The sequence below is a fragment of the Anser anser genome (genome assembly GCF_964211835.1).
Source record: "Anser anser genome assembly, chromosome: 3".
In the NCBI taxonomy this organism is placed as follows: domain Eukaryota; kingdom Metazoa; phylum Chordata; class Aves; order Anseriformes; family Anatidae; genus Anser; species Anser anser.
The window spans coordinates 101,131,148-101,157,713 of record NC_139722.1 but is presented as its reverse complement, the minus strand read 5'-3'; the positions used below and the strand labels follow the sequence as shown (position 1 = coordinate 101,157,713).

Below are 26,566 nucleotides of genomic sequence, written 5' to 3'. Positions count from 1 at the left end.
GACAGACAGACATTTTCATAAGGAATATTGCTGTTACATGTAAACATTGGCAACCATGAATTATCCACAGGAGTGAGAGTTCAGAGCGTCTCACACTCCATGCCCAATCTACAAATGATTTAAGTAAAAGTTTGACTAATTTGACTGAGAATATAATTAACAACAAGAACGCGAACAAGAAGAACAGTAACAAAAGATTACATGATTAGAACCGCTGCTTTAAGATAGTTCTTTCTAATTTTTGGAAAAAACTCAGCTGGGACCAGACTCTTTTAGGTTTGTAAAGTGTAGTCCACACCCGAAATCATTATGCTGGTTCAACTTAATTCATACTAAATTAGTTTAATCAATGTTAAAATTGTGCTTGAGCAGAGGATATGAGGGTAGATGCTGTCAGAATTAGGTGCTACTTCCATAGAAGTCAATAGCTAGGTTGCTCTGCTCCAGAAGGCAGCAGGGCACTAATTAATTTCTTAAATATACAGCATACAAATGCTGAAAAATAAAATAGAAGAGAAAAATAAAAAATAGTGGATAAAGTATATCTTACTATATATATCAATGGTTTCTTTAGAGTTGAAGGATGTGTCAGTTGAAGGATTCAATTAAAGACTAAAATGAAAATCAGTTTTTAAACCCATTTAAAATATAATCTAGAAAGGGATGTTTTCATCCAGTAAGCCCTCAAGCACTGTTCTGTGCCCAACAAATACAGCAATACAAGAATATTAATGTCCATCTGAAATTAACTTTAACTGAATTCCTTTCACCATCATTCTCTGGTCTCTCCAATCTGCATTCTGTTTTGACTGCTATCCTGAATCTGCAATTTGATATCTCATTCATAACCCAGCTGTGCATGAACTCTGCTTAGTGCAAAGCTTTGCAAAAAGAAAAAAAAATATCTTATTTGACCATGAACTTTAGATGATCTAGTTAGCGTTACTGTCAAGCATCCCGCGGTCTTTTTGAAAAGCAGGACTTGTCCATGTTGCCCTCTGGCCAACTTCAGTGGGATTGAAGCACTAGCGAGAGCCATCAAACTGCCTGACAGCTTGTCACCAGTGAGACTCCATTAATTTACACACATTTTCCACTGTTTGGCATTTACCATGATAACTCTTTTCTTTCCAAGCAGCTCCTGTTTGCATTTAACACTCGGGTTAATTTTCATCAGAGTTTAAATTTAGCCATCAGTTATTTCAGGGGAGCTGTCAGCCAACATATGGAGGAAAAAAATCCTTCTGAATTTATAATAAAGTGGAATCTGTTGAATGCGAAACAAAAACCAACTGCAATATACTGCAAGGCCCCGATGGGGGGACCAGGGTCAGCAAAGAATAGCAGAGTGGATTAGTTGTTCTATTCACCAGCGTGGCATCTGAGCACCTCAGGAGCTTCTTGATATATCAAAAAATGATGGAAAGACACAGTTCAATTTGTCCCCCTTTTATAAAGGATAATTAACCTGTCAGTCTTGCTACTTTAACAGCTTCATTAAATTGGAGCAGAAATGGGTGCAGGGAGCCCCTGTCTTTTCCAAAAAGAACACAGGGCATTTGTTTAAATGGTTGAATAGACGCCTTCGTCCATTCTCCTCCACCCTAGAACAACCTGATGTTACTTTTTTTAGATGGAATTAAACACCCTTCCGAAAAATGTAGAATTAACTGCCTTTCAGATGGCCAACACTAGAAGTTTTCTTAACTCCAAAGGATGAGAATAATCAGGCAGACAAGGAAAGAAAACTGTATGAATTAAAGATGGAGTTTACAGGGTTGCTGCAAAATTTCAAAGATGTTGTGATTCTTCTTAAAGGTGAGATGAGTCACAGATAAGTCTGAAAGAGACAAACTTCTGCTTTCTTCAGAAGAAAATATAAGTTTTATGATCTATGTTCTGAACTGGGTTAAAAATGCTGTCTATAAACTGAAAAGTCTCTTGGCAATTTTATAATGAAAGAAAACAACAGATTAATGTGTATACCTCTGGAAGATATATTGAAGATTTTGTAAATAATGCTTCTTATAAATAATTAATTTGGTATGGACTAAATTACTGGTCAGTGCAAAAGCTTCATGCAGTACTTAAATGCACACTACATTTTCCTATAAATTGTTTTATGCACATTATAATATTTTCCTCTACAGAACAATCACATGGGCACAGACATATTTATAATATTAGACTGAAACCATTTCCCAGAGTATTAGCTTTCATAACAACAAAAGTGAATATTCAAGTATACTACATTGTAATCTTGCATTTTAGAAATTGAAGTTTTTCTTGATGATTATTCAGAGAAGCATCCTGGCATCACTATTTAAAATAAATCCTTGTACCTTGTTCTATGTAAAAAATCTCAGTGATTTTACCAGGAAACTAAGTGTTAAATAATACGGGCAAATCTTCAAATGAAAACAATGGTATAGATTGACTTATTGCAGGTAAGACTGACTCCATTTGATTTAAGATTATAAATAAATCAAACTAAAATAATATTTTTTTTTCTTGGTTAATATATGCTCATGAATAAAACTCCATGGTCAAAGAGAACAGAATTTCAGTATCTAAACAAACCAAGAGGAACATAATTGAAAATTATCGCCACCACAAATTCCCTCTAAGAATAATAAAACTTACTCTTATTTGTATTAATTATTTTAATGGATTGTTTTGTTACCTTTTAATCGTAGGCAACACAGTAATGAAATAATGTGATTATTCTCTAATTCTCTATGTACAGACTCATAATTACATCACAGCATATTTTCATCTTGATTTTAATATTCAATTTTTGGAACTTTATACAATTTGAAGCTACAATTAAAAGTCACCTTAATTTTAATGTTTTAACTTACATTTAAAAATTCAGGCAGATTTTTCAGATCAGCAATATTAATGTGCCAGAGCAGATCGATGTGCCACATTGGACTTACATTTTAACTAGATAAAGATACCCATCAGTTTGCCACACACACTAACAAAAATTTAAAGATAAATTAGTTATAAGAGGTTATTAGTATTCTCAATCATATGACAGTGAAACAAATTAAAATCCTATCAGTTTGAGGATAGTGTTCATCCACACAACAATATAAGAAAGTTTTTGTACTTCAAGTAATGGGGAAGCTTTATTTTCTGTAATTTATTGAATTGTATTCTTCAGCAAAAAGACAACTGCTTCCTGATAAAATGAATTCTGAATTTAAACGCTGTAATGTCAGGAAACTGTCTCATAAAACACAAGCTTGATTATCTCTACACTTATAATTCATCAATTTGCAAATAAATAAAAGGCTAAGATTTCCCATTATTCATCTGTTATCTGTTTCATTTTTATTTACTTACATGTTTTAAAGAACATATCTGGTGGACATCAAGCTCTCTCTATACGGATAAAAACTGTGCAGTCCCCAAAATTATACAGTAATTGATTTGGCATGCTTTGCATCATTCCAGCTTAGGCCACTGTCTACCTGCATTTGTAAACAGAAACTAAAAGCTTGATAGTATCTTCTGTGGTGTTACTATGAGAGTTGGAATAAAATTCAAAATGGCAACTGCTCTTGCCACTGGTGGTTTTCCAACTTGTACACTGCCTTAAAAATTGGGGTTGTAGACATGGAATGTCAGTATTTCACCAGAGCTCTGACATCCCACTTTTTTATACCACTTGGCATGTTTGTTCACTTTTTCTTTTAAAGAAAGGCCCAGAGGCCAGAAATAGAGGAAACATCCTGTGTTCTGTTAGACGTGTAAGCAAGGCTAGCATTAGAGACATCGCAGTCAGGACAGAAAATGACTCAAATTCCTTATGAAACAGTGTTGGAAGACTGGAAATGTTGTGGTGGCATCAAAAGGGAAAAGCTATCAGTCAAGGCTTATCGGACTTCCTTTAGAAGTAAATGAAGTACAGTGGGTGTAAAGTCTGAGAACCCATTATGTAGATCTTGCTCTGTATTTGAAACAGTGGAGAGCCTCATGGTAAGGTTTCTATAATTAAAATGTATCAATTCCTTGGGCCTAATTAAAAAAAAAGAAAAAAGAAAAAAGAAAAAAAGTATTGATATCTGTGAATATATAAGGGGAGATATGTATGTCTATGTTAATCACTGCTTAGACAAAGAAATAAATTTGTTTTCTGTTCTCCAATGCTTTCTTTCTTTATGTGTTCATGATTTAAGGCACTTTAGTTTTCACATCAAACTCTTACTTGATTATTTTTCTAGTTTATTTTTTAAACTCATTTAAAAGTTATCCTATAAGATAATACTCTTTATCAATGTAGCTTGGGAATGGGAGATATTTTAAAGTCACTAAAAGTTTTTATGAACATCTAAAACAGGGCAATAATGACTACTATGGATAGTAATAAGAAGCAAGAAAACTCAACTAGCAATGAATAGAAAACAAACATAGATACCAACATAATCCTTCATGTTTAATGAAATGCTTAAATTGACTTAGATTTAATCACTATAATTTACACATTTTAAAATCATGGGTCAGCTACTCAGTAGCTGCAGTATCTTTATAAATGCCAGAGATATTTTTCTTTAATGAATGTTTTTTAATTCACAATTGTTTTTTTCCAACATTGAAATGAGAAATACAATACAAAACATATAAGAAAAATAGCACTGGCAGTCCATTCTTTTGAATGACTATTAAGGTTCACTAATTACAGTGATATAATCATATAAAATGATATCATATTAACATGAGGATGATTTGGAATTATGCTAACATAGCAGAGCTATAGGTCATGTTAGTTCTAGGTCAAAACATAGAAAAATCTGAGCTGATGTATTTTAACTGCAGTTTCCCTGTCCATCTTACACCAATTTTCTGCACAAGATAAAATAAAGACTTAGGAGTACTTAGTACAGTGAGGCATAGAGAACAAGATCTGGAGTCACATCAATTTTTTGGCCATAATTCCTTCTCTAGAGAGAGAAAAAATAAAATAATAATAATTCTCTCCTGGTCTGGAAGCAGCTGGATTTTTCGAACAGGGATTATTCTCACAAAATTTCAGTCCAACAGAAAATTAATGTTAAATCTCAGATAATAAAGTTTACATTTGGTAACATTTCCTCTTAAATTGCATAAAAGATGTCATAAAGCAGATACTAATCAATTTGTTCTGATTTGATTTTTCATTTAAATGACTCAATTTTAGTGAAATGCCAGATCCAATTATTGACTAATTTTCTCTTTTAGGGTCCTTCCATACTTCCATGTAAGTTTTGAAGGCATGTTGTTTCTGATGAGCAATCCAGCAAAGACTCATTCAAGTGTGATTCAAGTTATAAGTCAGTAACTTGAATACATAGAAGTTAGAGGTATTCAAGACATACCAAATATCTTTCTGCTAGTACAAGATTATTTCTTACTAAATGTATTCTAATGTTTTCACCAGAATGTTATTAAAAGATCTAATAGATGTTTTCCCACACTTCACTTTAATTTATTTAGACTAAATATTCTCTCTATTAATTGTTCACTGTAATATTTATACCATCTTTATCACACTTACATTCTTTTATTCATTTTCCTTTCTTCCACTTTGGTTGCTGCTTATGGTTTGTGCTTTGAAGTGGATCAATGGAATGAAAGTAGTGATATTTGACTTTGACTAGTCAGGGTCTGAATGAGGTTTAATCCTGGCAGAGACTACAGGGGAGAGTAAAACAAGGCCTACTTTGGGCTTTCAATGTCAGAAATCAGGACCAGTTGGATTGTATTTCTGTTAGGGGTTCACCTTGTGATAGTCAGCCTCAGTTTTAGTTTGGATTGCTCACAGCTGTCTGTTCCCAAGTTTTAGCCGGTTGTGTAGCTTGAAAGTGTTATAGTTTCTGTTCCAGTGGACAATTACTCAAATTTCAGAGTGAGGAAGTTAATGAAGAGAAAGTTGTCATGTCATTTGAACAGAGAAGAAATATTGGTTCACCAAACACCAGAAGAAAGGAAATACTAACAAATTGCTTACAAAATATAGGTGGGATTGGTTTCTGAATCAGCTATGAGCCTCTTCATTATTTGGTATGTTTTTATGAAGTTTTCTTCTTTGTAGTAAAAAATACATATTGCAATTTTCTGTTGTATTTCCCCCTTCCATTCTTGTATTCACAAGTGTAATTATTAAAAAATCTTTGGAAAAGTTGTGTATATGTAGAAATACTCTTCTGTTTTTTAAAACAAGACCCAAGCCATATTGATGTGAGCCATCCTTGATGACCCAGAACAAAAAATGAAATTTACATTTAGAGTAGCAGGTGAGTAAGATGCAGTCACAGATAAGAGAAGATGCCATCACCTATCTGCACATTTTACTTTTCTCATGAAGCATTCAGTTAACGTGGACAGTGTACTGCACCAAAGACATGGGAACTTCAGACAATTGACAATGTCCCCTTATTTAGAGAGTGCATTGTGAACATTTTTGCAACAGATTTTTGACACAGTCTTTTTAGGGTGTAAATGTCAAGGATTTGATCAGATCTAATCCTCTTCTAATCCTCTTATTTATCATGTGCAAGAGTAGTTAGAACTAATTATTTGGTAGGTGTCAGATTTTTGTCCACTCTAACATGAAATTCTCTTGTGATGAACATGCAATAACTGACCAAAAAAATCACCTGCTATCTAGGCTGAGTTTCTGCACCTGCAAAGAAGAGCAGTCTCATAAAATGAGCAGTCTCATAAAAAGTAAGTGATGCTACTCACTGGAGAAAGATTGCAGTATCACAGACTTCCACAGCCATCTAAAGCAATAATGGGATGCTATAACAAAACAAAGTAGACAGTATAGATGGGAATGACAGTGCCGGTATAAAATACAATCTCTTACTTCCAAGCGTAAAACTGCTTGGATCTCATTGATCCTATTTTTGAATACAAAATTATGATAGTTTTTATTATTTTGTGGCTGTATACACATGCTGTATATACAATATATAATGCTGGTAAGCATTACAGAAAAATCTTTTACATTTTTGAATGGTTAATTTTTCAGTTTGAGTGCTTTTATAATGTTGGGGACTCTATTTTAGCCATAATGTATCCATAGATTCAAACTGTTGGTTTATTACACTGACTCTGGCAGGTGCAGTCTATCTGTATATTTAAGGAAAAGACATTTTTTATTGACATGTTAACTCCCAAGTACAGTGCAGATAAAACCTCTCATTTCATAAAATGATTTTACATGACAGATTTTTATTAAAAGTGCTGTTTACAATTGTTATTTACTGTACACGGTTAAAAAGAAAAAAAAGAAGAAGAAAAAGAAAAAAAGAAAAAAAGAAAAAAAAGAAAAAAAAAAGAAACTGTATATTTATGTAGAGAAAAACATTTATATCCCGAACTGTAGTTGAGATTCAAACAGCGTTTCAGTGACTGATGTACCTGCATGAATGTAATATGGGATATTTTGTCAGCAATCTGGTAATATCTGGAAAATCTGAAAACTTTATTCTCCAGCTAAACAAAATAATCCATCCTCCTCAAATCTCATTCTTCCCTAATCTTCATCCTAATCCAGGATAGGCAAAATAAAGACTTCTGATGTTACAACAGTTCACTCAGCATACAACATGGTTTTACAGCAGGGATGGAAGGAGCTGAGAGAAATAAAGCAACCACAAGGAACGTCAACAAAAGTTGCAAAATTAGTGATGGTCTCTTGCATTACTCAGTGATTAATGTAATCACCTAATAGGAAGGAGACCCCAATTCACATCTCTTCCCCATATTGCTTCAGAAGTCTGTCCCCTTTACTGAAAACCCTGACCTTCAAGATGAGCTGTTGTGTTTCCTGTCCAGTATATGTTCAAATTTGCTATGTTAAATTATCAAGCTTTTGTGGGAAGGAACAGATAACACATAGATTTGTTTAGGACCCTCTGAGTGTAAACTTTAGAAAGGTCTGTTATCCTGCTTCACTGAATCAGAAGTGGAGAGAAAGGTCTGAGTGTGGCCTGACCTGCACACAGACAGCAGGATTACCCTGCTACTTAAAAAATTCAGGGTTAATCTTTCATGAGAATGAATTTTGGAGCTGTACTCTACAAAAAGGAGACTGTTGATTTGCTGTCAGTTGGCTTTTTCTAGGAGTGTGCTGCTAATGCTCACAAGACAGCTTCACTAATGTTTCAGTAATGATGGGAGTATCTGTACAGCTGTTCTTCACAGAAAAAAAAGTTAGACTAAATGACAAGAAATTAAAGTTTTCAGCTGAAGTGCTTTGCTTGTAGCCACTTCCACCAAGCTACACAGTCAATACTAAGAGCCAAATGGTGTCATGTGCCAAAACAAAATCATGAAACCACCCTTCATTGGTCAGAGATGTGTTTCAGTTTCTGGAAATTTTCAGAAGCTTTAGAACTGAAAAGGACAACTAAGGGTTAACAGCTCGTTCTTGAGTTCCTTCACAGCATTTCTTGCATGGGAGTTAGTACAGGACAGACAATTCACAGGAAGATTACTATAACTTATTCCCTGGCTATTGTGTTTCTTAGAATTACAAGGCAATGCATGTTTGACATTTTTGTATTCTACTACATCAGATTTCTCTCTTCAGCAGCTGGTACCTGGATATTTATGCTGTGCACTGATCTTTTAACCATGCATGCATCTAAATAAAAAGAATTGAATAAATTTTAATAGTATTTTATATATTTGTATATATATAACTATTTTTATATGAAATAGTTATTTTAAAAGTAACTGTGTACACGGAGTTAAATGTAACTGTTACTGTGTACACAGATAGAATTATTAATACTATTACAATGTATTCAACTCTTTGTATTTGAATGTGCGGCTATTAAAAATTTACCCCTGACAAATGAAAGCTGTTTTCCAGGTAAACTGGTGCTTTGTATTTCCTAATATTGCTGCTATCTTCACATGCTGGCAGAAGTAGTCTATACACAATAGATTAAGTCACACATTTCAGAAACCACCTCTGTCTTTCCGAGAGTGCGACCCACTCTGCCTGTGTATGGGGAGGCTCCAGGAAAGGCACCTGTGGTGAGGAATGAATATTCTAATGCTTCTGAACCTTTTGGTGAAGGTGAAGGGGGCTTGTTGAAAACATTGCTGTGAGCAGATGGACCCCTGAAACCATCTGCTAGCGAAGCAACTAAATGTTCAATGATGCATTACGAAATTATTTAGCTCTCAAAGAGCCTGAAAGTAGTTAGTAATGATGGCATCTGTACTGAGAGCAAACAACCTATTTATATATGATCTATCACTTCATAAACCGTTTGGAGACCATCTTTCCTTAAAGCAGCAGTAGTCTTGTTCACTCCCAGAATAAAATACTGTTACATGTGATAATTTGTAAAATCCTAGCTATTTATTTTTTCTTTCCTTGTGAGAGCACACACTCTAGGCTTACCATACTGGAATAAAAGATTTGACTTGGAGAAGAGGGATTAGACCGTGTGTTAGAGCTACTTTCTGTATCACTGCACCAAAATAGCAAATGCAATAAATAAATAATTAAATAAATAAAAACCATCTTGTTTACTTGGTCTTAATCAAATTAGGATCCTACCTTTTTCTTCCCTGGGAAAAATTTCATCCCATTTAGTAACATCAGAAAAATAATAGACATTTAGAAATCAAGTCATCCAAGTATGAATTCATTTTTTTAATCTACTTAGATGATTCTTGTCTACTATATAATTACCATGGGAACTATTAAAACTTGTTTGAATGGATTCAGTTATGTTCTGTGCATGTAGTCGGCTGATTACTAGGTATATAAAGATATTATAAGTTGTATTTTAGATGTTTTTACACCTGGAAAACACTGTATTTTAATTCCTATTCTGGGTTACACTGGTTTCTAAGCATTTACACAAATAATGACCTTTACATGAATGTTTCTTCAAACCCAAATGGTATATTACATGCATTAAATATTGTAATCAAATAAAGTAGAAAGCTACAGGTACTAATGGCCCTGACCAGTCTCACATGGGGACCCTACCATTAACCTCTGCCCATGATTCCCCCAGCCTTGCCTGGGGCTGCTGGTGGACCGTGGCTCTGGTTGTCCATTTGAGCCCCTGTGGAAGTGTGTCCCTCCCCATAAGCCTAGAATTTTCTACTCTAGATAGTCAAAAATGAAGGAAATTATTCCATTTATTATTTTTTTTCTCTCAAAATGACTGGGCATTTCTAGAAACTTACTTAAAAAATTATGACTGCTTAGTCTGAAAGCTCTTCCAACTATGTAGAAAACCTGGATTTCAATAACAGCTCTTTATGTAACTGTGATGCAATGCACTGCTAAGTTTTAAGCACAAATCCCCATTAATATCAAAAGGGACTGCTTACCAGCTCTTTTGGTCTAATATATGTACTGAGATTGTACAAGATATTGAAATATTTTATTTAGAAGTAACAGTACTGGTGCTGAAATCAAAGAATGTTTTGTCCAAGGAGAAACTTCAGCTTAATGTACAAACTGTACCCAAGCAGAACCGGAAGGGCCTAACTTAGACATAGACAAGCCACTTCATGAGCATGGATTGTCCCACTCACAAAGCCTTCACTGGGGCAAAATTTACTCCACTACAATGAAAAAGATATATTTATAATTTCTATGTTTTCAGGCACAGTCACTAGATGCTATTTACCATTTTGAGCTGCTTCAAGAGGATTTCTTGCCTTACTGACATGTTTCCTGATCTTGGAGCCTTCCTGCCCCATCCTCTCTCAGTTTGGAATAGCCCCTACATGCAACCACCTCTGCCATCTGGATGCTTATCAGCCCCAGGACTGCACCAGTGAAACCTCAAGTCCTGTGTTCAGTAAAGATTGCTTAATCACAAGTAACTAAGTATTGTCATTAAAATATATGCAAGTACAATGTAGAGAAAACGTGTCCTACCCGCTCCTGTAGTGTGCAGCCCTGACAGAGATCACTCGCTGAGTGTTCATGATCCAGCTCTGCATAAAGCCTTTGCCAAGTATTTGCAGTTCTAGACTCCAGTTTACTCTATTCATATTTAAAAAAAGCAAACCTTGCTCAACACAATTAAAGGCTAAGCCACCTCAAAGTTTCAGGGTGACAAAAACACTTCAGTCCCAAATATTTCGTTGAACTGCAGCAATTTGGACCCTTCTAAGACTAATTTAAGTTTATTTTAATATGCCCTATCAATTAAGTTTCTGCTTATTTAATTAAATACATTTAGAAAATGTGTTATTAACTTCTATAATGTTTAAAGTTGTTATAAGCTAAATGTAGCAGAAAAAAAAGTTAATTCCTATAGCCTTTGGAAAAGTGCATATGTGAGAAAGTGAGGATAGGACAAAATATCTTCCTTACATTGCACTGTTTCTTTGTCATGAAATTAAGCTGCATTGCTTTGCAAGAGTCTAAGTGTTTGGTCAAACACTCTCCCTACCCTCCTGCTCTTTTCTGCAGACTTCAGGCCAACTTGAAATGGATGCTGCAATGCCAATGGGAGTGAAAGAAAAATTGCCCCCATGATAGCTATACACATGACAAAAAATACAGGACTGAAACAAAAGATTTGCGTAGCTGGTTGACATGCTATATCCCTTTTCTCTCCACCAACTGTCAATCAATCACCAGTCAATCCCAGATAGCCACAATCAGACATTTAATGACAGCCAGATGGCATCTACTTCTCATGAACTGTACTCCTGAAGTCATACTCACTGCCTGTAACCAGCAGCATTTCCTATCCAGGGTAATAATGAGGTGTTTTTTGTATTCAGACTAAGCTGTAATGGCTTGCACCTCTGACAGGACACCCCTGTGAACAGAATACATGTTCTGCGAGAAGCCTTGTTTTGTTTCAGTGAAAGAATTAATGCTGCTCTAGAAATATTGATACCCTTGCCTCTGCAGCCACACGTGTACCTCAAACATTGGTCAGAGAGAGATGTGCTGGCTTGTGAATTGTAACTGTGAATAACATGGAAATTTTAGTAGACATTCATTCTCTCTTTCTTATTGCTCTACAGTCCTGACACAGGGAGGGAATCCATACAGAGACCGATGCGATCTTCTTCACATTGGTTTACCAATGATTTCAACCTTGACCCAAAGGGAACACTTTTTCTGGAAGTGACAGGCAATTTAGCTTTCTTGCTTAGTTCTGGGGCTCTCTTGTGGTGAATTATGTATAGTGCTTCTGTGATATGGACCTTTGTCCATGAAGGACCCAGCTGAGGCTGTTAAACTTCTTTTAAAAGCATTTTATCCATACATCATGAGGGTTATTTGCAACAATTTTTTTTTTTTTTTGTCGCAGGATCAAACGACAAACTCAGTTTTGAAGTGTCCAACTTTTGGTCCTTCAAGAATAAAACTGGATTTGCACCTCCCCTGTTTACATGGCTTTTCACAGAGTGGAGTAGGGGCTGGAGTTTTTTCTCCGTTATGTGACAGCTACCCAGTTTCTGCATTGTAACTGGTACATTTCAGTGAGTTAGTTGAAATCCAACTTTTCCTCCAACGAAAAAAGTAACTTCTATGATCACCGCACACTCTCTGGGCAATATTGTTCATTGTCTTAGGTGCATCTCATCCAGTCTAGCAGAAGAGGACATACTTATGGCCCAAATAGCATGGTTTCAGTGTGTGAATTTTAGCAGGGGACAGCCACTTTTGCCCAGATTTTCAGCTTCCAGGAGCTCTCATCTTCTTTATAAAAACTGCTTGGCATTGGCTCTATACAGCTGAGGAAGATAAGTGTTGTTTTTATAGAGGATTAAGAATAAATTGGATGACACAAACAAAGCATCACTGCTCTTTCTTGGGGCCTTTAGAAATGTGTAGGCTCTGTATTGACAAGGCACGTACCATAAGCCTGTTGCTTAACAAAACAAATTTATCTGGAGTTCCTTTTGTCAATTGAAACTCAGGCACATCTCTCCAACACACTCTCCTCCCACTGAAGGATATCTTATCAGGCATGAAACACAATACCTTCACAAGAAGTTTCCTCCCTGTTCCTGTTTCTGTGTTTATGTGGTTGCCATATTAAAGATAAAACAAAGTTAAATGCATTTATTTTTTTCTTGGCAATTTCAGAAGCTTCTCCCTCAAGAAATCTTTTGGTGGTAGATAACTTGCGACTCAAGGACAGGCAGATTTTATCCATTAAAGATGGGATGTAAATGGAGGCAACCTTCCACAACATTCTCCCCCCTTCCTCACATATACATACATTTTCAGCCCTGTTTCTGGAGTGCAGACGGAGAATCTCATTAGGAATCTAATATAATAAGGGCATGTAGATACTGGGGTTGGGGGTGGAAATCAGATTAGCTTCATTACTTTATTCTGCACCTCACAGCGCTTCTGCCAGTGGACAATTGCATTAGATCAGAGAGGAGATCAAAAGGCAAAAGCTCCCCAGAAATACTGCTGCTTACTGTCTGAGACAGAAATGGGAAAAGTGTACTGATGGAGGACACAGGCCCACAGAAGATATCAGAGACTTGGGAAGGGCAGTAATTTTTTTCTCTAAATTTATATGATGTTTTTGCTTGATGAACTCATAGCACTTAAAAGGCCAATCTAGAGTCTGATACAGAGGCATGGAAATAAAGCAACTTGTCCAAGGTTATGCAAGTAGGTACCTGAAGGTCCAAGAGGGAGGTGATACTCCAAGTGCCAGACATAGGTCCTGCCTGCAGAGCTCTACTACTGCACTCACCATTACCCCAGTAATCTCTCAGTTTTGGACATGGGAGCAACAGTTCAGCTGCATGCTCTTATTCAGCTGTACTAACCTGAGCAAGAAGCACACAGGAATGCATGAGACTTGCCATATAAAAGAAGCAAATTCCAGGCATCTGAATCTTTATCAAGTAGCAAATGAGATGGACTAACTCAGAGAGAAGCAAAGTAGGCGGTTTCTTGGAGCTTGACCAACATGGGTAAGTCATGCTTGTTGTATGCCGAGCACTGGATGCGTTGTCAAATTTCAGAGCAATGCCACCATGGCAATTTATTTATTTATTTATTTTAATTTGCTAGTGTTACTTGCTGTTCTTATGCACAGCTGGTGCTGTTTTTTTCTTCTACAGCCATTTTCTTCTTCATTACTCCTAATGGAAACCCTGCCTCTACTCTGCCCAGGGACTCTTTACTCATGTAAATAATGATAGGACAAGGAGGAACTGTCTTAAACTAAAAAAGGACAGACTTAGACTAGACATTAGGAGGAAATTCTTCACTGTAAGGGTAGTGAGGCACTGGAACATGTTGCCAAGAGAAGTTGTGGATGCCCCAATCCCTGGAGGTGTTCAAGGCCATGTTGGATGGGGCCTTGGCCAACCTGATCCAGTGGGTGGCATCACTGCCTATGGCAGGGGGGTTGGAACTAGGTGACCTTTAACGTCCTTTCCAAGTCGAGCCATTCCATGATTCTATGATTCTGTGATTTAAGCAAGAAAAATAAACACTGCATAGTATCTGCTACTGCTGTAACAAACAGGTAACACCTTACAGGCCACAGAAAGTAAAATTAAAAGGGAAAAATAAAAGTTGAATCATAGACAACCAAATCAGAAATATTATGTGGAATATGTCTCAGATCATAAACTAGACATTGATTATGAAAACAATTTGTAACTTGTAACCACATAATGCTCACAGGGTCAGCTTACTGATACTGGCAGGAAGAAACCTGGCCCTGATACTGGGCAGGAAGAAACCAAATGAGGTTTAATAAGAGCAAGTGTAGAGTTCTGCACCTGGGAAGGAACAACCGGACTTATCAGTACAGGCTGGGGGGTGACCTGCTGGAGAGGAGCTCTGAGGAGAAGGACCTGGGGGTCCTGGTGGACGACAGGTTGACCATGAGCCAGCAGTGTGCCCTCGTGGCCAAGAGGGCCAATGGGATCCTGGCGTGCATTAAAAGGAGTGTGTCCAGCAGGTCAAGGGAAGTGATCCTCCCCCTCTACTCTGCCCTGGTCAGGCCTCACCTGAGGTACTGTGTCCAGTTCCGGGCTCCCCGGTACAAAAAAGACTGGGATCTCCTGGAAAGAGTCTAGTGGAGGGCTACAAAGATGATATGGGGCCTGGAGCATCTTCCCTATGAAGAAAGGCTGAGAGACCTGGGTCTGTTCAGCCTAGAGAAAAGAAGACTGAGAGGGGATCTTATCAATGTATATAAATACCTGAGGTGTGGGAGACAGAGGGATTTGGCCAACCTCTTTTCAGTGGTTTGCCGGGACAGGACAAGGGGTAATGGCCACAAAATTGAGCACAGGAAGTTCCGCACCAACATGCGAAAGAACTTCTTCAAGGTGAGGGTGACAGAGCACTGGAACAGGCTGCCCAGGGAGGTTGTGGAGTCTCCTTCTCTGGAGATATTCAAGACCCCTCTGGACACCTACCTGGACAGCCTGCTCTAAGGAACCTGTTTTGGCAAGGGGGTTGGACCCGATGATCTTTCAAGGTCCCTTTCAACCCCTACAGTTCTGTGATTCTGTGATTCTGTGATACTGTTATACATCTTCTGAAAGTGTTATAGAACCCCTGAAGTTTATAATCATTGCTCCAATATTTAATCAAATGTCAAATTCAGTGGGATTTGTCCTACAGAAATCTTTGTCTTCAAAGACTTTTTTTTTTTTTTCATATTTCAGATTGTGATTCATAATCAAATGTTTTTCAGGTTGCAATTATAAATCTAAATATATAAAAACCTTGAATTATTATTTACCTGAAAAAAAAAGGATCATAATCTTTATTTTTTATACTCACCAAGATTATAGATTTCTGCAAAATACACAAATAATCTCAGATTTTTAGGTGATGTCAGGCTTGCATATGTTATAAAATTACTTAATAATTTAGCAGCATAAATGAATATATACTATGTTATTAAAGTGTCCTTTTGCCTCATATTATATGTCTTTAGACAAAATTTAACTTAATATATAAATATTACCCTAATTTAAAAATAAATATACTCACTTAGAAAGTACACTCATCCAGTAAGTACCCAGAAAGATCATCTATTTGGTCCAGACCTTACATTTATTTCTGTCAAATTTCTCTTATGTTGAGAAATTAGTGTTCAGCTACTGTCCTAGAAGTAGTGCTATTAAAGATACACCAGTGAAGATTTTATCACCATGAGTGAAACATACATCTGCTTCTTCAGCAAACACATTTGTGGATGACAGAGAAACAGAAGGTATCAGTAAAAACATGACAAGAAAAAAACCCGACCACTCAGGGGTACAAAGAGACTAAACAATGACAAGATGCTTGAGGCAGTCAATAACATGGATAGTCCAATAATAATGACAGCAATAAGTTTTCTTCAAGCTGTTTCTTCACAAGTGTGTACAGAAAAATCTATATTGCAAATTTTACTGACGTATCCTTTTATATATTCTTACGTATTTTTAAAAGTCTAATGAAAAGCTTGCTCTAGGGTTTCCACAGACATCAGTACTTATGTACTTTATCCCTTCCCTAACATCACCAATCAAATAGAAAATACTTTCCCTGAATTCTCCTCGTTCCCCCTTCTCTTCTTATTTCTTTTTGCCAAAACCTCCATATGCTTGTGTGTTAACTTCTGAACTGCCTGAAAATGCTTAGAGGTAAGATGTACTGGCAAGGAAAATTCCTTGCTTAAAAGCTCAAGCCTTGGGCACCTTTAATTAAAAATCATATTGATTTTTTACCATTGCTTTTAATGACAGGCACTAGTCTGTGACTTCCATTGTTAGCCATCAACGGTTTAAGTAGTGAAACAAAGGGCACTTATACAGCACTTAGTGCAAAATTATGACTGATTAAAAAGTGATTTGTCATGGTAACAGCATCTGCTTAGACTTCACAAATTTTTAAATGCACTCTTGCATTCAGTGTGTAGAAAGGTGTGATACAAGTCTCCCTAGCCACGTCACTCAACAATTTAAATATGTTGTTAAAGTGCCACATGAATCACATTCTTTAAACAGCTACCAGTTTCTCACATTTGCTGAAAAAGTTTGAGCCTCCGCAAAAGATTCAGTGCTTGTCCACAAAGGGAAATGTAGTAGAAATCTGGGCACCCATGATGAAACCTTTCAGAAAAGTTACAAATCTCAGAAAGAATCCAAGGCTTTTACTTAAGATGGCTTTTAAACAGTTGACTCACAGTTTTAGTACCTGCATCTTCCTGTCTTTTCTCAGTCAGGCTCCTGTCTTCAGATACATTGAGAGTGGTTAGCATACCAAAGTGCAGATAGTCAATTTAGTTAAATCAATGTTGTTCAATCACTATCCAAAGAACACAGCTACTAGCACTTGATGATCAACCCAATAAAGGAATAAGCACATTTATTATTATTATTATTAATAATAATAATAATAATAATCTAACTATATGCATCAGTAACACCACAACTAAAAGCAGTTGTACTGTTGTCCTGGTTCCAGTTAGGACAGAGTTAATTTTTCCTCATAGTAGCTGGTAGGGTGCTATGTTTTGGATTAGGATGAGAAGAGCGCTGATAACATGCTGATGTTTGAATTGTTGCAGAGCAGTGTTTACACCAGGCCAAGGACTTTTCGGCTTCTCGCTCTGTCCTGCCAGCGAGCAGGCTAGGGGTGCAGCAGGAGCTGGGAGGGGACAGACCCAGGACAGCTGACCCAAACTGGCCAAAGGGGTATTCCATACCATCTGACGTCATGCTAAACAATATATAGGGGTGGCTGGCCGGGGTGGGGGGCCGGCTGCTCGGGGATAGGCTGGGCATCGGTCAGCGAGTGGTGAGCAATTGCATTGTGCATAACTTGTTTCTTACACATTATTATTATTAATACTATTATCATTATCACTATTATTATTATTATTGTTATTATTATATTCCTGTCTTAATAAACTGTCTTTATCTCAACTCACCGGCTTCACTTTCCCGTTTCTCTCCCCCATCCCAGAGAGGGAGGGGGGAGGGTGAGCGAACGGCTGTGTGGTGTTTAGCTGCCAGCCGGGTTAAACCACAACAACTGTGTAGCTCACATACAAATATATACAGAAAGTGCACCAATATTCACTGTGTAGGGCAAAGCTAAAAGTGATCTGAGAAATCTGAAGGACATTGAGTGTAGAAAAGACAATGGGTGGAATTTGAATAATGCCCCTAGGCTAAGCATCATATTCTGGGGCAAACAATCAGACTGGAGTCCTATTCTCCTTCATGAGCACATAAAGGGTTTTATATTTTTTAATTTCTTTTAAAGAAGCTCCAGTTACATATTCTACACTATTTCCTTTGCATTGTATGTTGGAAGATTTGTTCATTCCCTGGAGATATCCACCCCCCCCCCCCATAAACTGAGCCTAAAAATTATTTCCAGAGATCGTTGGTATATTTTAGACTGATTTCTTCTCCCTTTGTGTGGAAATAACGGGGGAACATTTTTCTAGGAAGATCAACATCCATGAAAACATCTAAGATTTTTTCCTCCCTACGTTGTCCCTGGCCTTGTCTGACAACTGTTTCTAAACTGACATTTTTAATGCATTTAGGATCATGCCCCAGAAGTATTTTGCTGAAAAATATATATTTACATATACACACACATATATATATATATCATATATCAATGATAGATCTAGTCTTGACATGGTAAAAGTGCCCTCTGTCTTCTATTCTTTTATTCCTTTTTCCTAGGTTTCACCTTTCCTTCTCCTCAGAGCACTGCTGCCCTGTTGCATGCCATCTCAACCTTCGTTTGACCTCAGCTTCTCCAACAGCCTAAGCTATGAGGAAGAAAGGACTGTCTTGTATGTCAAGAGTTTAAAAAAGACATTATTAGCCATAAAGCATACTTTCTCTTGCGCTTGAAGTGAGAGAGCAAAGTAAGTACAGTAAGTATAACTGCCTGATAAGACAATATTAGCCCTTTAAAGTACTGTTAAATGAATTTGAGCCAACCAAGAATACTTGTACTAAATCGGCACTTTATGCCATGTTAACACTGAGGTTTTGATTTCAGTCAATCATTCTTAAGTCATACTGTTCCATAGACTTACAGTATGAAATTCACGTTCATTAATGTAGTGATACATAGGCCAAGAAGGAGACAGTTTCTCACTACAGTCAAGGACATTCATTAATATTTCTTCTAAAATTATTGCATTTCTCCTTCCTCACAGAGGAATTTCATTCAGTTTCTTCCTCTGTTGATTTAATTTCTAGCCTTTAAAAATGTCAGTGCACATAATGCAACTGCATTCTCCTTAGTTTGTGCCTAGCGCAGGCAGGCTGTGCCAGTCCATTGATTTGTCCTCACTGTCTGTGTTGCAGGCACGTATTAGGAGCATCAAAGTTAGGAAATGCCAGCTGGTGTTGTCCATGCTGCTAAATTTTCTTTCTAATACTGCAGAAGGAAGATCCAGAGCTTGTCATGACAGGATTTAGGATTATGGGATGTTATTCTATTTGGCCAACCTCCTGTACCACCATTTAAGGCTGGGAACCCCAGAACATGCAGACACCAGCCATATTTAATCCCACCCACTCCAGATCTGAAACGTCATGGAACATTTGTGCATATCTGATTTTTTTTAATTTTTTTTTAAAGGAAAGCTCAAGTATTAAATAAAACTTGAAGACCTCATTACTGTGAAAGTTATTTAGTGCTTCTGAGTATGATTCACCTGTATTTAACACTTTTTCTTACAATGTGCCTGATAACAGTAGTAAGTTGTTAACAACTCTGAATCCATAATAAAAGAGATGAAAAAATCCATTTAACTGGTGAATACCACATTCATTTGCTAGTTGTGAAGGAGTAGTCAGGCCCAGAAATATTTGGTTCCATTCTAATGTTTGGAAAGGTTTTGTTTGTTTGTTTGTTTGTTTGTTTGTTTGTTTGTTTTCCCAAATCTGATTCATGAGGACCTATCTATCTCTGCAGATCATAAGATCATACAGGAACTGACATTTTGCAGAGGTTCACAGCTCTCTCAAACATGGCTGCATTCCCATTCCTGACAAAAAACTGGCTTTGAAAATCCCAATTTTGGTATGGCTTCTCAGTGACAACCTTTTAAAGATTTGTAAGACGCAAAACACTTTATTTTTCCCTATTAATTTTAGTTGAAATAGCTAAATTATCTTGAATTAATCTTTATGAATTAAAATTTTGACATACATATGAAGTGCCAAATTTTATTTTATTTTTTCAATTGATTCAAATGTTACCATTTCAAGAGCAAAATCTGTAATATTTGATGTAGTTTTAAATAACTAAACACAGAGTCTTAGAAGGATTATTAGGACCAATATTGGGCAGTCATTGCTGTTTCCCCTCCAGTCTGCAGGATAGTGCTGCTTGGAAGTTTTCTAGAAAATTTGTACTAGATTTTAACTTTAAGAGTAACTGACTTATGTGCCATAAAAATTCATAAAATATGGAACACAGCAAATTAATCCTTTGTAAGTGAACTGTAATTATGTATATTTTGTATGTGGTGAAGAAACTAACCATGTAAATGATGACAGCTAATTATATACAACTCTCCTGGGCATTAGTATCACTCTCCCTGACAGCATACTCCTCTTTAAGATTTTTTCTTCTTTGTATACAGGTTACTATTTCAGCACATTCCTTAAGGGAATTATGCTGTTACCTTTGCACTGGTTAAGTGAAAACTAAATGTTTTTATCACAGAAATCCTTAGCATAATCTAACTAATTTCTCCACTGTTGTGTTAATAAGTCAAATCTGTGTCTCTTTTTTTACTGGTGTTGAGCCAGACTAATTCAACTGATTTCAATGAAGTTGCTATGGATTTACACATGCAAAGCCATCAGCAGATATTTGGCTGCTGGTTTTATTCATCTGGGAGAGCTGGAGATTACAGCCTGCAGAATTTCTTCAGTGAATAATATTGGTTTGGATCAAGGCCTGCCCTGGAGGGTGTGGGGGGGAATCATGCAACGGAAGAATTTGGGGACAGTAAAACCTTGAAAATTTTCGCTGGAAGAATTCCCCCCAAATTCTTCCAGCTTGAAAGAGGTGGGAGGTGTGTGTGGAGAAGTGGGAAGGAGGACAAAGCAGGGGTAAACATGGTCTTTTTGCATATCTCTAACATGCAAGAGATTCTGACAAAATCAATCTGTGTTTCAGGCTATCTTTGAAAGGGTTTGTGGAGACATTGCCTGTGGGTCACCATTGCCATTTTGATAACCTTTCTTCTTTGTAACACTGTTACTTTCCAAAGCTAATCTGGCTTTTTTAAAGTCAGCTGCATTCTAGACTCTTGGTTAAAAGCAAACAGAAGGGTCTCCTCTGTCAGTGATTACAAGAGGAATAAAGGCAGTACATAGCACATTACTTATGCATAGATTTATTGTGAGCTCCAAGGATGAAGGCTGAGATTATGCTCACTGTCTTTCCTCTACTCTTATCATCTTCTATTTCTGCTACTGGGCTCAGAGATGGAGATGTGGATGTGACTTACCTATATTGCTTAACCTTCAAAAGTTCCTTGTGGCTAGAGCATCTATGCTGATTCTAGTAGGCAGTTTCCTATCATAATTATTTTTGTAATCCAGAATGAAATAGATCCTCAATGAAACAATTGCTGAAGAGTCTTAAGTGGAAACACACGGGGAGTATTGCTTATGATTCAGTCCTTTATGTGATTCTGAATCTTACCATACTGCTATAACTACCATATGTTTGATATAGCTATGACTGGTGCCATGTGACATAGCAATCAAAGAGATACAAAACAAATGTACACAAATATGTCTCAGTGTCCTCTTCTAGAGGGCATGCAGGTTCTGAAATCACTTGTCAGCAGCCCTGCCTGGCTAATAGTTTATTTGTTTCTTAGTGTTTCTTCCATTCATCTCCTTGAGCTCCAGTGCCATATGAAGAACTTAGACACATTGCCTTATTCTTGCTAGAAATGTAACAAAATACATGCCCCTTCTAACAAGTCTCCATGATAAAACCAAAGAAAAAAACTTGCACATCTTCAAACAGAAAATTGGTTCAGTATTTCTATTACTGTAAGGGATTATTGATTTAACTTCATTTTTTTCTCCACGGACAAAGCAACAACTGAGTTTCTTGAGCAGCCTGTTCTCTTCTTACGTACTAGACCAAGTTCTCCCTCAAGCACCTCAAACATTTTTTCATTCAGAACTTCCTCCTACTTTTTTTTTTTTTTTTGTCACCAAAAGGCAACTGTGGTAATGCAGTTCATCCATTAGTTCTGTTTGGTTTTTTGTTTGTTTTCCTTTTTTTTTTTTTTTTTGGTCAGGATTTTAATATTTCCAAATTCCTTCCAGAAGGTCAGTTCAGATGAAACATTCAATGTCTATCTGATAGCAAAGGATGATAAAAAATTTCGTTGTTGCATTGCTTCTGAAGCATTACAGTGTTTTATAAAGCACATACTTTTTCAAACACATAATCTAGCTCACTGTCCTTGGCTTGCTTTACATCTCCATTAGGACTTCACATGTAAGAATGCAGACGACAGACATGATATTCAGACTGATGTGTCCAAACCTACTCTCCTTTAGAGAGAGTCTCATAAGCTCTTGTCCTTTGGAAGACAGCATTTGGAAGATGATGTCTCCAAGTTTTGAAAGCATACACAAAAGCATTTTCTCTAAAACTTTGATAGAATTTCCTTAGAGATCTTAAGCAGATGTCAATGTGTTCTACTTGTGCAGACCTAGCTGCCTAGTCATAGGTGGCTATTACTTGTTCACTGTTTCAATATGAAAAGAAAATATGTGCAAAACAGAACATGAAAGCAATAATATATTTGTTCTAAACATACACACATAATATCTTAGAAGCGGTCACCTTAGGACATTCAAGCAACTCACATAAATGAATTATTTGGAATATACATTAGGTGACCCTACTTGGCAGGGGGTTTGGACTAGATTATCTCTAGAGGTCCCTTCCAACCTAAATTATTCTCTGATTCAGTGATTTGGTTCCTTGGTTTCCTGTTTATATGAGAGGGATGATAACATCTTACCCTTCCTGTTGTGGGGCTACAGTTTTGTTAATTTCAGACTCTGTATGTAAGATGTAGCAAAATCTATTAAAACACTGGCCTGATTAAGTAATTACTGGCCTCAGAAACTCCTTGCACTTTTCATGCACACACATATGTTCCTACCTCATACCCCCACCCCCATTTTTCATAGCAGATTATCTCATTAAGCAGTCATCAGTCCTGTGAGTCCTAAGATGTTTGCCAAGGTCACACAGGTAGTTTTCAGCAGAGTCAGGAGTAGTTCCCATCTCCCAATTCCCAGACTTATGCTCTGGCTACAATTTCATCGGAGTGATTTGTACACATATAAACAAATAATGTATCTTGAAAAACAAATACGACCAATTTTGTTCAATGGTGAGATGTATGTTATACATATATACCATGATTTACATGACTTCTTCATGGCTTGTTTTCAGCCTACACATGGAGCAGCCTTTACCACAGAAGTAAAAAAATATATAACTAGAAGTGCTTTTATTTTCTTTTGAGGATGTTTATAAAAGTACTTTCTTAATTTGAGAAGAAATATTAGTAACAGGGTTTCTACTCCCTGCAATTATCTGAAACAGCAGTAAGAAAATCTTTCTGTTGTTGTTTTTAATAAACAGAGAGATCCAGCAATCTCAGTGGATGTAAATTTAAAAAGTAAAGGTAATCTAATAATGGCAGGAGCTGGGATTATTGTATGTAATGAAATATTAGGGAGAGAGATACATAAGACTTATGGTAAATGCTTTGTTTTCTGTATAATGATATCTCAGATAGATTAATTTTCTTTGATGTCTGCATCTTTTGTTGTTTTGTTTTGTTTCCTGTGAAAGAAGATTTGTTGGCTCTGTGGCATTCACTGTAAACACAGGTGTCTTGGAAGAGCTGCAGGTGTTCACCCTCCTCAGCTTATTCTAGTCCCTATGGGTATGGGGGGAGGGAGGGGAACTTGTCTCACCAGAAAAATATTCTCTGCATGACCTTGAAAATAACGTCTAAATCTCTGAAGCATGTGATTATGCATTGGCACATGAGCAGTACTTGGCCAACATATGACCTAAATGTGGTTTTCAAGTACAGATACTAGACTTTTCCTTTTGTGCTTGTGTTTATTATGGTTTTTGCTTTGCTTATGGTAAAGAAGGGATTTGAAAATATATCGGTATTCATAGTTATCACACTTCGCTAATCAGCGAAAATTTCCTGTACCTGTTCATCCCTTGGATATTACAGCATAATTCAATACAGACATGGAAGATGAGGCCTGAAAATTTGTACTCTCTTTACTTCCTTTGGCACATTCTTATTTTGATATCTTGATATCCCTGTAGACAGAAAAGGAAGCTGTGCACAGAAAGAGAAAAAAGCTCTCTCTCTCTTCCCCACTCATCAAAGCCCTTTGGACATGTAGAAACAGAATAGGCAGTTTAGCTGCTAAAGCATTAAATTAGGAGGATTTCTTAGCCCAAAAGAAGGCTATTACATGAAGGTGAGGTGTGTGGTTGATGCAACTGAATATGAAATCCATCTTCCTTTCCCTTTCCCTTTCCATGTCCCTTTCCATATCCCTTTCCCTTTCCATATCCCTTTCCCTTTCCATATCCCTTTCATCTTTTTCCTTTTCCCTTTCCTTTTCCTTTTCATTTTTCCTTTTCATTTTTCTTTTTCTTTTTCTTTTTCTTTTTCTTTTTCTTTTTCTTTTTCTTTTTCTTTTTCTTTTTCTTTTTCTTTTTCTTTTTCTTTTTCTTTTTCTTTTTCTTTTTCTTTTTCTTTTTCTTTCTCTTTCTCTTTCTCTTTCTCTTTCTCTTTCTCTCTTCCTTTTCCTTTTCCTTTTCCTTTTCCTTTTCCTTTTCCTTTCCCTTTCCCTTTCCCTTTCCCTTTCCCTTTCCCTTTCCCTTTCCCTTTCCTTTTCCTTTTCCTTTTCCTTTTCCTTTTCCTTTTCCTTTTCCTTTTCCTTTTCCTTTTCCTTTTCCTTTTCCTTTTCCTTTTCCTTTTCCTTTTCCTTTTCCTTTTCCTTTTCCTTTTCCTTTTCCTTTTCCTTTTCCTTTTCCTTTTCCTTTTCCTTTTTTATTCTATTTTCCTCTCTTGAACACTTTTCTATAAGACAGTGGGGCTTCCTTTGAGCACTGCTTGACTCAGAAGGAGAAGTAGTAGTTGCTGGAAGCAGTTGAGAAACAGGGTGGCAGAGACCTGGGCAAATCATGGGATGTGGACACCCCAGAGAGTGCTGCCCATTTGGGGTAGAAAGAAGAAGATTCCTTTCCGAGTGTTGCTAATGACCTGCGGAGGAGCTGCACAGCAGTCATTTCACAGATACGATGGCAGGTCACTGCGACAGATGTTCCCAACATATGTGGAGAATTAATTACCCACTAGTAAACAAAATCTGTGATGCGGAGAGTCATTTTGTCCAAATTTCTTTCGATTTTGCTGTTATTAGGAGCTTAATTTTTCTTGATCAGCCAGACTCTCTTGAATTAAAGTGTTCCTTAATGGGGTGTACCGAACATTTTCTGAAGTAAAGTGCATAGAAAAAGTGGCAAGGAGTAGGTCAGGGGAGATGAATTTAGCTGGAAGTGTTGATTGTGAAGCTGTACCACAGTGAGTGATTAGTCAATTATTTGATTAAAAGATTGGAAGCCAGTCATATGTGTTTTTTTTGTGTGTGTGGTTTTTTTTTTAGAGAAAAATAAATATAATATTTAACTTACATTCAAAAACATTTATGTTTAACTTAAAAGCATACAGTAGAATGTCTGGACCTTCTGGGGAGAAGAAAATATTTTGAGAGAAAGAGCTTTTGAAAATAGGTTTTATTTTTCCTTTTCTGTCAATATTCTGAATGTGTTAATGTCTCAGGACCATATTGTGTCATTGATTTTTAAGCAGAACTCTCCATTTAAATCAATGGCAAAATCTGCTTAAAAAAAATCAATGGCATGATATGGCTCCAGGACATTAGAATGAAATTCTTATATTCATGACCCAAATAACAAATCAGAAAGCCATAAATCCCCTGCTGTTTCTTAAAACTCATCCAGTGCATCGATACTTGTGAACTAAACAATGCATGGAAATGAAAGTCCTCTAATAGGATATTGAGGATCAAAATATTTTTCTGTTTTGGTTGACTGTACTTTCAAATTCTTCCCAGTGTTTCAATCCTTGATGCATTACTTAGAACTTGAGTTCAGCTCTCTCTTTTGATCCCACATATCTTCCATAACTGGTAAATTGAAATCAACATCCTGTTGCTAATTCTAAGAGATGTAGAATTTTGCCATTCCCCAGAATTTGAAATTAATTTCTTCAGGTCTGTCAAATTTAAATACTGGTTTCCAAACAGAGATGATGAAAGACATCTCTCTGACATCCCAGAATCTACATACATTGTAAAATATTGGACCAAAAATAAAATTTGTGGGTTAACAATATTTCTTCCATTTCTATAATCTGCAACGTGAAGGTTGATCATATGGTCAGATGAACAAGAATATTTTATTAGGACAGTGAAAAGTCAT

The 26,566-nt window shown here is 36.6% G+C and overlaps 1 long non-coding RNA gene across 1 annotated transcript; it reads left to right on the top strand.

The window, feature by feature from the left end:
- The first annotated feature begins 17,742 nt into the window (after positions 1 to 17,742).
- LOC310896757 lies at positions 17,743 to 26,197 on the top strand. The gene is made up of 3 exons (XR_014581818.1): positions 17,743 to 17,785; positions 18,691 to 18,878; positions 19,940 to 26,197. It is a non-coding gene; the product is annotated as an uncharacterized lncRNA (long non-coding RNA).
- The last annotated feature ends 369 nt before the right edge of the window (positions 26,198 to 26,566 follow it).